At 44.3% G+C, this 15,040-nt stretch overlaps 1 protein-coding gene across 1 annotated transcript in view; it reads left to right on the top strand.

Annotated features, from left to right (window-relative positions):
- LOC309477563 (vitelline membrane outer layer protein 1-like) overlaps positions 1–1,250 on the top strand; it is a gene marked incomplete at its 5' end in the record, with an annotated part of 56,534 nt that extends 55,284 nt beyond the window's left edge. Inside the window, one exon of the mRNA XM_082140837.1 lies at positions 1,134–1,250. The remainder of the gene's footprint in view (positions 1–1,133) is intronic.
- Between the last annotated feature and the right edge of the window lie 13,790 nt (positions 1,251–15,040).

Here is a 15,040-nt window from a genome sequence, read left to right as displayed (position 1 = left end):
TGTCCAAGTGGAAGATACGCCGCAGGGTTTAGTCTGAATGTAAGTTGGGCATTGACTCTATTTTGCTAATATGGGGGTGGATGAACTCTTCAAAGGCTCAAAATGGTGGAGTTGCTTTTTTTCACTTAATTCCAGGTTACTCCAGAAAACTTTTTAAAAGATTTTTAAAGTGTCTGTATAATACTAAAGAGCATGAAAATAAATGTTACTACTATGGGTTGGGTTAGTTAACTTTCAAATGGAAGATTGTCTTGTTGTTTTAAGGTGGAAGGAATGGTTCTTGCTGCTGATGACACCGCGCTCAATGGGATTCGCCTTTACTGTGTTGATCTGTCCAGCAACTTTCGGACTATCCAAAGCTCTATCCAAGTGGAGTCCAGCGTAGGAAAGTAATGAGTATTAACAAATCTTGCATTAAGATATGACTAAATTTAGGTTTTTCTTGAAAATGATTGATTTGATCAGGCAACCTCTGTTTTTTCTTCAGGTTTGGTGATGGGTGGGATGTTATCAGATGGTGTCCTCCTTCTGAATACTTGAAAGCTTTCAAGCTGAGAGTTGAATCTTCCCAAGGAGACAGAGATGATACGGCCGCAAACAACGTCAGGTGAGTGTGTGGTGCTATAAGTTATAACATCTCTTACCCAGTGTAAACCTCTTACACCATCTCTTACCCATCCTGGGTTTATTTAGCTATTTAAGGACTCAGTTTTCCCCCATCAATAGTTTAGTTAACTTCACACTCGCAGTCGTGCTGCTGTTCGTGATTGCAGTGATTAGGCTGTCAGCAGCTGGTGATCATGTGACTGACATTCAATCCAACAACACAATTACATATTTTATCATACATTGTCACATCTAATTTTTTTTACAGGTTCAAATGCACTGGAGGTCAGGAGATGGAGGCTGAAAGCAACTTATGGGGCTCCTGGGGCGAATGGAGTCCAACGTGTGGAGGAAAAGGAATCTGCGGCATACAGACCCGGGTAGAACCGCCACAGGGAATCAGTGGAGACGACACCGCTCTCAATGACGCGATCATGTTCTGCTGTGATTAAGGTGATGTGATAATCAAAAACTCAGACTGACACACACTGCAGATCAACTAAATCTGATTTTTTTTTTTCTTTCAGGTGTAAGAGGGTGACGACAAGAACATCAAATGTATTGTAATTATTCATCATACTATGATACACTAACATAAACCATGTCATACAACAGTTTTTTTTAAAGTCAGCCGGTCATTATCACAAAAAGACAAACTGGATGATCATGTTATTTGCACCCCGCTTACGAGTTTTTTTTTTTTTTTTTTTCTTGTAGGTTAGTGATTCTTCTAAAGACTCCTGAACTTCTGCTGAAATGTTTGTCAAATATCAGCATTAAAGACTTTCTAAACAGAACCTTGTAGTTTCACATTGTTTTGCACAACACTTTACATCAGATCGTTCAATGTGGCAGATGACCTAAAGTGACTTATATTGCATTCAAAGTAATAGTCTTATCTGTTCATGCGTTCCCTGGGAATAACCAACATACTCTACTACAGGAACACTACATTAAAGTGTAATATTGTCAATCCTGTTAGCCTAAATTCTAAACTGGGGGGGATGTGTTTTTTTTGTTTTTTTTTGCATTACAATGAGTATTGTCAATACATTTTAGTAACTAAAATGAATTTTATTAGGTTTAAAGACAACATGTTACAATGTTTATGGAACGATTTCTGGTAAGCTTTTTTATTGCTTGAAACAAATTTCACGATTTCAATTCTTGTGATTTGATTTAGTATTGACTCATTTGGATAAATATTAGGTACACAAGAGGTGTTTTTCTAAAGAAAAAAATATACATCCCTATTGCTGGTAAAATTATTTAAGGTTAAACTAAAATTAAATATAATAACTTTAATAAATAAAAATATAGTATGCAATATAGTACACACATTTAGCAAAATACTTTCTAAAGCTCTTTTTTTTTCTAGCCAACTAAGGTGCTATAGCCTATATTATGGTAATTTCCTGAGGTAAATGTTACACTGTAAAAAATTTCTAACCCTCCCAAATCAAATTTCAAGTGACTGATAACATCTAAATTTTTCAATTGGCCCAAGTGAAATTCTTGTTGCAATAGTCTGTTAACATTGGCTCAATGAGAAATAATACGTCAGACTAATTGAAAAATTTTGATGTTATCGGTCACTTGAAATTTTTGACTTGGGGATGTAAATTTTTTTTTTTTTTACAGTGTATGTGACATAATTGTTCTCCAGCTGTTTTATTGACCCTTTCCGCAGTAGAAAAACAGATATATGTATTATGAATATACATTTCGGTAAGTTGTACTGTATCTTTCAACAGTGTTCATTCGTGTTTATTTACTATTAGCCAGAGATGATCGGGTCACGTGCCGCTAGCGATCTGTCATGTCACATTTACAAACGCCAAAACCGTAGGGGAGAGCGGGGCACAAAGTAACGCTTTTTGACTTTCTCAGTTTGTGTAAATCTACTTATGGTTCGGAGTATTTATTTTTTCCCACTTTAATTTCCCACGTCTACTAAAATTATGTGTATTTGTTTTATTAATACAGTATATACTTTTTTCTTGATATACCCCGAAAGAATGGAAGTGAAATGTGACAACATGCCCCATTGGTGGGGTACATTGTAACATGACCATATATGACAGCTTAAAATGTTATCCGATCTAATAAAAAAAAAAAAAAAACACAAAACAAACTAAAATATTTTCCAAATAAAATACAATTAAAAAACTTTTTCATATAAAATAATGGCAATTTTTAATAATTAAATATAAACTAATTTTTGAGTTTTGACTACAAACACATGAAAACACAGCTATACAACATAGTTCAAAACAAATAAATAATTAGTAATTTCTGACATTCTAAACCTTTGACTCTCAGTCTTTATTCACCTTTTTCTCACGTTTTCTCAATAAAATTAATAAAAGTATAGAATATAATAGCATATTTCTAATAGGAGCACATTGTAACGCAGTGTGACAACATGCCCCCGCCTGCACAAATGGGATTTAAACCCTGCTTGTGTCTTCTGCTAGTTAGTGAAGCATTACAGTTTTTTACGATTGCTATGGCAGATTTTTCAATACTTTTAACAGTTTTCCAAAACTCTTAACACAGTTAGCACTACATCCGTCTGTGTAAGCTATACTATTAACACATTTCTTGATGCTTTAACACAAAATGCATACAATTAACACAAATTTAAAATGCTTGAACTTCTTTTACACACAAGCTCAAACAAGAACAAAACGTACTTGGTTACTTACGTAACCTCGGTTCCCTTAGAGATAAGGGAACGAGTACTGCGTTGAAAAACGCATTGGGAAAACTCCTTTTCTCGAGAATATTGAAGCCTTTATTTTAAAACGCATTGCTGCAGCATAAGCGAGAGCATCAAGCTCGCGCGAGCTAGCTGATAGGCTGTGCTGCAGGCAACTGCACGAACCAATGGCGAGAGAGCAGAGGCGCGCGAACCAATCAGAGAGCTTGGCGCCCTGCCATACTCGAGCGCGCCAAATAGGGCGCGGCAGGAGAGTATAAATACAGAGAAATCTCGCCATAAAACAGGTCTAATCGACTGAACGAAAATACCTGATGTTCGAGAATAGCACGGCAGGGCAACGCAGTACTCGTTCCCTTATCTCTAAGGGAACCGAGGTTACGTAAGTAACCAAGTACGTTCCCTTACGAGAACGTTCTCTCGTACTGCGTTGAAAAACGCATTGGGAACCCTTTTTAAAACGCCGTGCTAAGTCTCGTGGCTACTCTAATCCAGGAATCCCGGGATAGGAAAGTAGCCAGAATACCACAGACCAGAACATCGGGCCTAAAGATATATATTGTGTACATAGACTAGGGCAAAAAAGGCCAGCCTATGTAAAGTTCCCTTACAACTTAGAGAATTAACCTGGATCCAGAGAGCCAGGGTTAGATGGAGAGAACTCGTGCTTGTAAAGCCGGGACCTCTAAGTTATAAAATCTTGCAAATGTGGACGGAGCTGACCAGCCTGCCGCCGCACAAATGTCTTCAATAGGGACACCACTAGTCCAAGCCCACGAGGAGGCGATGCCTCTCGTAGAGTGAGCCCTGACACCTATGGGGCAGGAGAGGCCCAGTGAGGTGTATGCTAGAGCAATAGCATCAACTATCCATCTGGATAGCGTGAGTTTCGTGACCGGCAACCCCTTGGTTCGGCCCCCGAAACAGACAAAGAGCTGTTCAGACTGTCTAAATGAGGCTGAACGCTCCAAGTAAATTCTCAACGCTCTAACAGGGCAGAGCGTGTGAGCATCACTGTCTTCCCCCGAAGCTGGGAGAGCTGACAGCGAAATTACCTGTGCTCTGAACGGAGTAGAGAGCACTTTAGGCACATAACCGTGTCTTGGCTTTAAAAGGACTTTAGAGTCGTTAGGGCCAAACTCAAGACAGGAAGCGCTTATGGAAAGCGCATGTAAATCCCCCACTCTTTTGACTGACGCCAGTGCCAGTAAAAGAGCGGTTTTCAGGGAAAGGGACTTTAAGTCCGTTGACCTTAAAGGTTCAAAGGGAGGTCCCTTCAGGACCAGTGAAAGATCCCAGGCCGGCACTGAGGGCGGCCGAGGCGGGTTGAGCCTCCTAGCTCCTTTAAGGAAGCGAACAATAAGGTCGCATTTTCCCAAAGAAGAGCCAGCCACCAAAACGTGAAAAGCCGCGATGGCTGCCACGTATACTTTGAGTGTGGACGGGGAACGTCCCGCGTCCAGCATCTCTTGGAGAAATGAAAGAACCATTGGCACTTCACAAGTGTACGGGTCGAGGTTTCGAGCCTGACACCAGCTGGAAAACACTGACCATTTAAGGTGGTAGAGACGTCTAGTAGACGGAGCTCTAGCCTCCAGAATAGTATTCAGGACGCCCTCTGGGAGGTCCTGGGGTAGCCGTTGAGTGGCCACAGGCGAAGAGGTCTACCTCTGCCTGCCCGAAGACTTCCCATAATAGGAGAACTGTCTGGGGGTGGAGTGACCATTCCTCTGGGGGAACGTTGCCCCGAGAGAGCATGTCTGCTCCTATATTCAACGTGCCCGGCACGTGAGCTGCTCTGAGCGAGCGCAGATTGGTCTGAGCCCAAAGTAGCAGCTGAGTAGCTATGGCGAACAGATTGCGGGATCTGAGGCCGCCCTGGCGATTTATGTAGGACACCACTGACATGTTGTCCGTCCGGACCAAGACATGGTGTCCTGCCAGGTGTGGAAGGAAGGTTTTTAGGGCTAGAAAAACTGCTCTCATCTCGAGGCAGTTTATGTGTAGGCGTTTCTCCGAGCTCGACCAGAGGCCGGAGGCAGGCCTGCCCTCGTACAGGGCTCCCCAACCTGAGTTGGAGGCGTCTGTCGAAATAACCCTCCTTTCTGAGACCACTCCCATGCTTACGCCCTGCTGATACCAGCTGGCGTTCATCCAGGGGGCCAGTGCTAGAATGCAATGCTGGTCCACCCTGATACTCAAGATACCTGAACGCCAAGCGTGAGGGGGTACCTGAGGTGCTAGCCACAGCTGAAGAGGACGCATGCGCAGTAGGCCTAGTTGGAGTACTGAAGCTGCCGAAGCCATAAGGCCCAAAATCCTCTGATACGTTCGAAGGGGTACATAAGCGCCCTTCGTGAACGACGCGGCGAGCCGCTGAATCGAGAGAGCACGGGTTGATGTGGGCCATGCTCTCATAAGTACGGAGTCTAGAACTGTTCCCAGGAACGTGATACGTTGACTGGGCGACAGAATACTCTTGGAGAAGTTCACTCTGAGCCCCAGGCATTCCAGATGACTGAGAAGCCAGGCTTTGTGAGTATTGGACTCCGCCTCTGACTGAGTCAAAATGAGCCAGTCGTCGAGGTAGTTCAGGATGCGCATTCCCCGCTGTCTTAGGGGGGAGAGAGCCGCATCCATACATTTCGTGAACGTACGAGGTGCCAGTGCCAGTCCAAAAGGTAGAACTGTGTACTGGTATGTCTGCCCCTCGAAGGCGAATCTCAAGAATGGCCTGTGGTGGGGGTTCACTTGGATGTGAAAGTACGCGTCTTTTAGATCCACTGAGAAGAACCAATCGCCTGGGCGAATTTGCGCCAGGATGTGTTTGGTTGTAAGCATTCTGAACGGCCGTGTCATGAGGGCTTTGTTCAGATGTCTGAGATCTAAAATGGGTCTTAAGCCGCCGTCCTTCTTCGGAACGAGGAAGTAACGGCTGTAAAACCCTGACTCGCTTAGTGCAGCGGGAACTCTCTCGATAGCCCCCTTTGCCAGCAGACCCTGTACTTCGGTGCGGAGGACGTGAGACAAAGTGCTCCTTACCGAAGTTTGAATAACAGCTCGAAAGCGTGGTGGTCTGCGGGAGAACTGAAGCGAGTAACCGCGCTTTATAATGTTCATTACCCACTCTGAGACTCCGGGTATGGCCTGCCATGCCAGAGCCCGATGAACCAGAGGTATGATCATATCTGAAGACTGAGCGCCTGGAGACAGGGGCTCGACTAGACATGAAAGTGAAATTTTGCTCGATTTGTGCTTTTTGTGGGTCGCTGTTAAAACAGCGTTTGTGTGCAGAGGTGCATGACGAATAACAGGCCCTATTTCTGCATTTAAAACCACTCCAGCCGCCTGAACTGAAGAGGGGGCTGTGAGAAGCGTTCGAGCGATCTTCGGGGCTGGTCCGGCCGCGGCGGGACATGAACCCCTCTTCCTGTCGGTTAGGACGGCTTCTTAGGCTCGTGGTCGAGCGTGAGCTTCGGCCTGGGCCCCTGGCGCTTGGGGAACGGGTACCGTTTCGCCGGCTTTAGGTGCTGACCGGTTTCAGCCGCTGGGCGGGGCTGGTGAACCTGAGGCACTGACTTTTCTGGCCGCGGCGCGCTCTTGGGACGCCGTGAAGCCGAGCTGGAGCGTTTGGGGAGAAAGTGCTTCATAGCACTTGAAGCCTTCTGTGCTTCAGTGAAACGCTCCGCGAAGCCGTTAACAGATGGGCCGAAGAGACCAGAAGTGGAGATCGGAGAATCCAAGAAGGCAGTTCTATCTGCGTCCTTGATCTCCGTCAAGTTGAGCCACAGGTGGCGCTCAAGCACAATCAAACTGGCCATGCTGTGGCCGAGAGCTTGTGCGGTGGTCTTCGTGGCCCGAAGCGCCAAATCTGAAGCACTACGGAGGTCTTTCAGGGTGTCCGGGAAAGGGCCTGACTCATCCATGGAGCGGAGGAGCTTAGCTTGGAACGCCTGAAGTGTAGCCATGGCGTGAATCCCCGAAGCAGCTTGGCCAGCGGCGGTATAGGCGCGGGCGGCCAAAGCTGAGGTTGCCCTGCAAGGCTTAGAAGGCAGCGCCATTTTAGACCTCCAACTGCCTGCAGTGGGAGGGCACAAATGAACGGCGACCGCTTCCTCGATGGGGGGAAGAGACACGTAGCCCTTCTCTTCAGCGCCGTCGACAGAGGAGAGAGTATGAGAAGCTGAAGAGCGCGTTCGCGCTGAAAAGGGCGCGCGCCAGCTTTTAGTGAGCTCCTCGTGAACCTCCGGCAGAAAAGGGGCGGCGCGCTGACGGGGGGCCTGTTGGCAGGTACCACTCGTCGAGGCGGCCTCTCGTAGGCTCAGCTGGGGAAAGCCAGTTGAGTCCTAGTTCGTCGACAGCGCGAGACATGACACGGAAAAGTTCGGCGTCAATGCTCGCACGTGCGTCAGGACGATCACACAGAGAGGAGGGGGTGGGGTCCGCAGAGCCCGACCATTCCTCGCTCTCAGATGCCGCCACAGAAACTGCGTCATCATCCTCCGCGGATCCGCCAAAGGAAACAAGTCCCGCCGCTTCGAGAGAGGGGCGTTGATCGCTCCTCGCGAACAGAACCGGAGATGGGGGGGAGGGCGAAGCACGCGGGGAGAGACCCGGCGTGAGCTCTTCAACCTCACCGCTTTCAGGGATCCTCTGATCTCGTCGCTTCTTCCTACGGGGCTCGTGGGGCGCCGAAGACGGAAGTGAAGCGGGTTCACCCTCTGAAGTAGCGAGGGTGAGACGTGACCGGAGAACCGCCATGGTCATGCTGTCACAGTGTGGACAGCCGCCTTTAGTGAGCGCTGACTCGGTGTGCTCAGGACCGAGGCAGACAGCACACAGTGTGTGTCTATCAGACACATGCAGGGAAACCCCGCAGGAATCACAAACAGGCATTTGAATCAACGCCGTTTGCGCGCTGTGAAAACAGCGATTTGCTCTTTGTGAGATAGCAAAAAAAGGATACTCGTCGGATGCCACAGGGAAACGCTCAGCCGGCGATGCAAGGAAGATCTGCCAAGATGCGAAGCTGTTCCGCTGAAGGGCTTTTCCACGACGAGCGGCTTCTCTCTGGAGATTTCAGCGAAGAGGTGAGTCTCGAAGCTGAAGGAGATTAGATCTGTTTTATGGCGAGATTTCTCTGTATTTATACTCTCCTGCCGCGCCCTATTTGGCGCGCTCGAGTATGGCAGGGCGCCAAGCTCTCTGATTAGTTCGCGCGCCTCTGCTCTCTCGCCATTGGTTCGTGCAGTTGCCTGCAGCACAGCCTATCAGCTAGCTCGCGCGAGCTTGATGCTCTCGCTTATGCTGCAGCAATGCGTTTTAAAATAAAGGCTTCAATATTCTCGAGAAAAGGAGTTTTCCCAATGCGTTTTTCAACGCAGTACGAGAGAACGTTCTCGTAAGGGAACAATGGATTTTTACTGCCAAATTTACCAATGCTTTAACACTGTATGTCAGAACAGATAACACCATGTTCTAACCTAACCTCACAGGCTAAAGTCAAGGTAAACAGCTGCTTATATTGTGAACTGAAACACAAATATATCCCCTGTATTTTATTCTATTCTTACTGAGAAACAGCTGATTGAATTATGAAAATAATTGGGTGCTATTATTCTGGTGCTTTTTCTGTTCGTATATTTTGTATTTTCACATTATTCCATTGCTAGTGAGAAACAGCTGATTGAAGTTATGCAAATATGGGAAAATGTGGCATTCCACCATTCCCGTCTAGTCACAGCCTGGTTTGACGCCGATCAGAGGATGATGTCCATTTTCCTTGCCCCTTACTTCCCTTTCCTCAACTCCATTGAGGAGTTTTCTCAATGAGATGAAAGGTTTTTGACCATAGTCCACAGGACCAAATGTCCCTCCTGTATGCAAAAGACATCACAGCTGAACACTGCCAGGGGTGGATAAGGCATGTTACTGTAAAAGATTCTTCCCAAGATGCCTTGCAGGGAAGATATCAGGTGTGATGTGGATGAGAACGTGGACAAATGCAGAAGACCGGGCAGATTAGAAGATGGCCTTTTCTGTTTGTATATTTTGTATTTTTACATACAGTAATACTGTAAATGGCAGCTATATTGCATATTTTTGTTATCTTGCAGAAATGTCCTGTTGCAAATAAAGCCGTTACTGCAGCAATTCTGTCTCTGTCTTCTTTTTTTCATAATCCATACATTCTATAAAGCTACTCTAAGAAGGGTCATTTATTTTGTTGTATTGAATTTCTGCTGCAAAAAAAAAACACCAACAAAATGCATGCATTTACATTACAAACAAAACAAAAATGTAGAGACTTCAAAAAAAAAAAAAAAAACTGCAGTGCAAAACACAATCTATGATCAATACAATATAGCCTACTGTCTATTGTATAAGGGCATACCTGACACATATAAAATAATGCAGTTTCTGTAATTTCAGCTGATGATAGTGTTTTTTTTTTTTTTTGTCATTGTGTTATGATTGACTAAATGTTCCTGTTGAACGAGAACATGTGTTAGTGTTTTGAATAATTATTTGATTTTGAAACATGTTTGGAGTGTTTTGTTAGACATAGTGTATTGTGTTCGTGTATTATTGTATTTTGAAAATTAGTTTTGGAGTTTAGTTTACAATGTGTGATTTTGAGCATGAAATTAACCGTTTTGCCAAATGTGTGTTTTAGGTGTGTTGGTGCGTTAAGAGTTTAGGAAACTTGTTAAATGTATTGAAAAAACTGTCATAGCGATTGTAAAAAACTGTAATATATGTTTTTTGACTGTCTTATGATGATACTATTTATTTAGATATATGGATATGCATTTTCTTTTATTTGTTTTTTCTCTGCTCATTATTTTATTGCTTGTACAGCACTATGGTCAACTTTGTTGTTTTATTTAGTGCTTTATAAATAAATTTGAATTTGAATTTGCTTTCTAAATGACAACATGGTGTAGTAGGCAATGAGAAATGAAGGGATTTGTGTGTAGAGTTTTGCAGTGACAGTTCAACAAATCTGACTCATGTGTCAAAACAGGGAATAGTGTTTAAGTTTAGGGAAATGGGTGTGCTTCTTGATAAATGGTGTTATGGTTTTGAAATTTTAGTTGGTAATATATAAAGCCTGGTTATAGTGTATACTATATACGAGAATACTTTTTGTGCGCAAAAACAAACAAAAATAACGACTTTATTCCACTTTTCATTTCCTTCTCTCTGGACCTCTAGTTGGTTTGCATAGTATTTTGGCGCAGCGCGTTGTGTACACGTCACCACGTAGGCTCACTATTGGCCGACGCCCGTCATGTTTGTGCTGCGTGATGACGTGTACACAGACGCGCAGCGCAAAAACACTACGAGGCCCAGAGAGAAGGAAATGAAAAGTGGAATAAAGTCGTTATTTTTGTTTGTTTTTGCGCACAAAAAGTATTCTCGTCGTTTGATATACATAAGATTGAGCCACTGGAGTCACTTGGACTATATTAACGATCTCTTTAATAACTTTTCTGGGCCAGCAAGTTTCGGTCACACTAGCAGCCTATGGAGGATTCCGACTTGGCTCAGATTTCATCAAAAATATCTTAATTTGTGTTCCGAAGATGAACGAAGGTCTTACGCGGTTGGAACAACATGAGGGTGAGTAATTACTGATAGAATTTTCATTTTTGGGTGAACTAACCCTTTAATTACAACTATGTCAGGTGTATTTGGTAAGTGATTTATAGCAGTTTCCAATGTAGCGCACGGAGGGAGAACCAGTCTGTCTTGATCTTTTCATTACAATGGATTGTGGGAAGGTTGGCATTGTCTCTGAGCTCCTTCACTGAGAGTGCAACAATACGGTCGTGGCGCGCGATGTACAGTCCTCTGTAGGCGGAGCAGCTGTTAAGGATGTGCGCCATCGTCTCTCTGTGCCGGCTGTGATGTTGCAGGCAAAACAGCTCATGTGCGGATGGAAACCATGTTGCTAAGTTGGACTTTGTTGGCAGTACCTGAAGACGAGCTTTAATTGTGGATCTGTGGATGTCGTCTTGTAGGGCTGTGTTCTTCAGAACTGTGTGTGATACGTTATGGTTGGCACAGGGCAGGCAGGCCAGTTGTCCTCGTAGGCGTAGGCCTGTCCAGTGCTGTATCATACGCAAATGGAAGTGATCGATTATTGTCCTTCTGATGTCAAGGAGTTGAATGTTGTCGCCAGGTGAGATGGTTGCCTCTGCCGTGATGGTTGAATCCGTGAGGATGTTCTTGTTGACTTCCGCCAACTGTCCTGCTCTGTTCCTCCAGCGCAGTTGGATATTAGCGCGGTTGCAGAGGTCGTTCAGGTCCAGCCAGTCCGAGCGCACGCCAAAGCCTGCTGTGCTGGTGTCCAATGAGGAACCCGAGGAAGCTGGCATCATCTGATGTGGAAAGAGGGACCTTGCGTTTTCCCAGATGTAGTAGAAGTGAGGCTCGGGCAAGCTCACGCACGGCTGCATCATCATTATTTACCATCCTTAACAGGGTGCTTATTCTGGCGGCAACATACACCCACTCTATATGAGGGACGCCCAGCCCTCCCTCTCTGGACCTGTGGAACAGGACGTCTCTTGTCGAGTGTGTATTTAGTCCTATCCAGCGTCTTACCAGGCCTACAGTCTTATCATTCAGCTCATTTAAGACGCATTTAGGGATATGTATGTTTGCAAAGAGATGCTGTATTTTGGAAAGGGCAATCTCTCTTATGGCCTGTAGTTTCATTGCGACAGGGAGGGGGGATGAGTCCACCATGTCCAGCCTCGTGCAGTATTCACTGCTGAGTTCGTGTATTTGCTCTTTCCCATTCGCCCGCGATGTTGAACCGGAATCCAAGGTAGCAGTAGGTTTCATGGCGCGCATACACTTTAATTTCATTGCCCATGATGGAAAAGGAAGGTGGCTAGTCTTTCTTGGCTAGATACCACCTGTTGCCTCCACTGCGTCTCTCATGAAACACAGCACACTTGGTGTTTTTCACCTCTAGTCCAGACCACCACATGAATTTATCAGTGTGGGAGAGCATGGTTTTAATCACTTTTTCATCCCTGGATGACACCTGGACAGGGTTAGGCGATCTGATGTGCGAAGGGGAGCAGAGGCACAGCCACTTGAGCCACTGGTTAAGGGCTAGAATAAAGTTTACTGTGCTCCATGGGCAGCCGGTCTTGATGCCGGTTCTTAGTTGGAATGGGGTAGTCAGTTGGTCTCCACAGATCACCTGGATAAAGGAGTTTCTGTAGATATCTTTAATCATGTTGATTTAACGTTTGGGTAGATTAATTTCGTCTAAGGCTTTAATCATAACGCCATGCGGCAATGAGCCGAATGCATCACGGAAGTCTAGAAAGACTGCATAAAACTTGGTGGATTCATGCTTAAAATCATCGATTGCCGTTTTCAGGCAGAAAGCGTGCTCATTCATGCCTTGACGGTTAATAGGCTTTTTGTTTTTCCGACAATATGTTCATGAAGAGATGTCTCTCCATGTTGCTGGGTTGTCAGGTATATTGTCTTTTTTCGGAATTCTGTGAATAAGGGCTCCTTTTCACGAATTTGGTATTTTCTCATTGGTCAGACAGACATTAAAGGGTACATAACATGCACAGTTTCACCTAATCTCATGTTAATCTTGAGTACCTATAGAGTAGTAGTGCATCTTTAATATCTCCAAAAAGTGTTTAGTTTTATTATATTTATAAAAGAAAAATACAGCTTTCCGATTCTCTCCGGAAAAAGCCGAGCTCCTGGAGGCGGAGCTATAGAGTCAAGCGGTAGCGCTGATTTCCAGCAAAAGACAGAAATCCGATCCAGTTGTACTTACATGACTGGGGTCTTTTATCACTGGGACCGCACCACGTTTTAATAGCAAACGATTTGCAAATCCAGCGTCAAACTGGGCCTTGTTAATAAAACATTCGTCACTGAAACGACCAGAACACACAACCGCACTTCCTACACTCCGTTGCTGACCCGGAAAAACAAACTGCATCCACTGTTCCTGTAACACTGGGTTCTTTGGAAAGCTGAACACGGTAAGCTTTCCCTCACATCCAAATACACACTTTCTTGGAGACATTCTTGAACAAATCCTATGCAGCGCTGCCGATGATTTCCTGTTGAAGCGTGTTGATGTGCGCGGTCTCGCTCTCCTCTGGTCGACGTGTGCGCGGGCGCGCTTTTCCGAGAGAAATGCTCATATAAGGAGTTCCACTCTGATCTACGTCATTAGATCCACGATCGAAAAAAAACAGCCGAAACTTGCACCAACCCGGAAGTAAGATTTTCAGCACAGAAATTCTCCGTTATTCGTCCAAACTATATTTTTTAAACTTTGCCCATGTTTAGCATGAGAATCCATTTCTTTAACACTGTAAACAACTCTGAATACATGAAACACCATTGTACCCCCCCCCCCTTTAAATATTTGCGTTAGTGCAATACATGTCCAATGTTTCGTGGATTTAAGTGTTTCATACGTAACGACATCAGATCCACACGCCTTGTTGTTTGGTAGGCTTTCAATCACCCTTAAAACCTCCTGAGATGTAAACAGCGAGGTATGCGGTGTTTCGGTTGGGGGATTTAACTCTAGTGCATCTAGCCAGGGGGCGGAACTGTTTCTCTATCCACTCTGTCAGAGCTACCGATGTTCTGTCTGTTGGGGGCTTGTCACACACACACACACACACACACACACACACACACACACACACACACACACACACACAGCGCCCCCTACTGGCCTCACTCACACCTCCTCCAGCACAAACATGGGTTTCCCAGGAGTCTCCATCCAGATAACCAGCTCAACCCTGCTAGATGAAGCTAGTGTTATTGTTTTAAACTCATTCCATGGGATTAATCAATGCATGATGATGAATAATGTATACTACTAATAATTAATCTGCATACCCTAGTTTTGCACTGATGTAAAAAGACTGACAGTGACACAATAAGACCTCATGTTAGCAAAATGTTTTAATCTTTTAACTCAAAAAAAAACAAAAAAACATGTATGATCTTTAAGGTTTGATTATAATTTTACTGTCTTCACATAGGGATGGGAATTGATAAGATTTTATCAATAATGCCATGCCACAGATGATTCTGATTATCAATCCAATTCTTTAACGATTCTCTTATCGATTCTTGATAGCACTGTGTGGAAAAATGTAGTCATATGCTTTTTTTAAAAAAACAAGTGGTTTTATTTATTTTAAAGTTTAAGCTTGAGTTAGCAAACTGTACTTTTTATATAATTTATGTAATAAATAGAACCTTATTGTAAAGTGTTACTGATTAGTTATACACTGATTCAGACGTCTCCTGAGTTCACTGTTGGAAAGATCAGTTGTTTTAACCATGATGTCTATGGTTTTAACCATTCATTAAAATGAATCGGTTCAAATGAGTCATTAGTTCTCGAATTGGACGTGTCGTGCGCGTTGTGATTATCCCAGCAGTTAGGACATGGGCATCCAAGATTTGTGCCAACATAGAAAACATTTCATCACTGTATAGTTTTATTTCGTTTAATTAAAGTGTTGTTTTATGTCAGCTGAATGTCCGGAACGCTTTTCAGAGAAGATAAGGAAACTTATTTAGCACAATTCACACCCAGCCCAGCGGTAATTCAGAAAAAAAAAATCTCCGAATGCTCCACATGAAACTTTGGTCTTCCGACCTTTTACCACCGTGTAGATTTAT

This window comes from Leuciscus leuciscus (assembly GCF_965113295.1).
Source record: "Leuciscus leuciscus genome assembly, chromosome: 16".
Lineage (NCBI taxonomy): Eukaryota > Metazoa > Chordata > Actinopteri > Cypriniformes > Leuciscidae > Leuciscus > Leuciscus leuciscus.
Note: the sequence above shows the minus strand (reverse complement) of the source record. Positions and strands in the feature narration are given on the sequence as shown.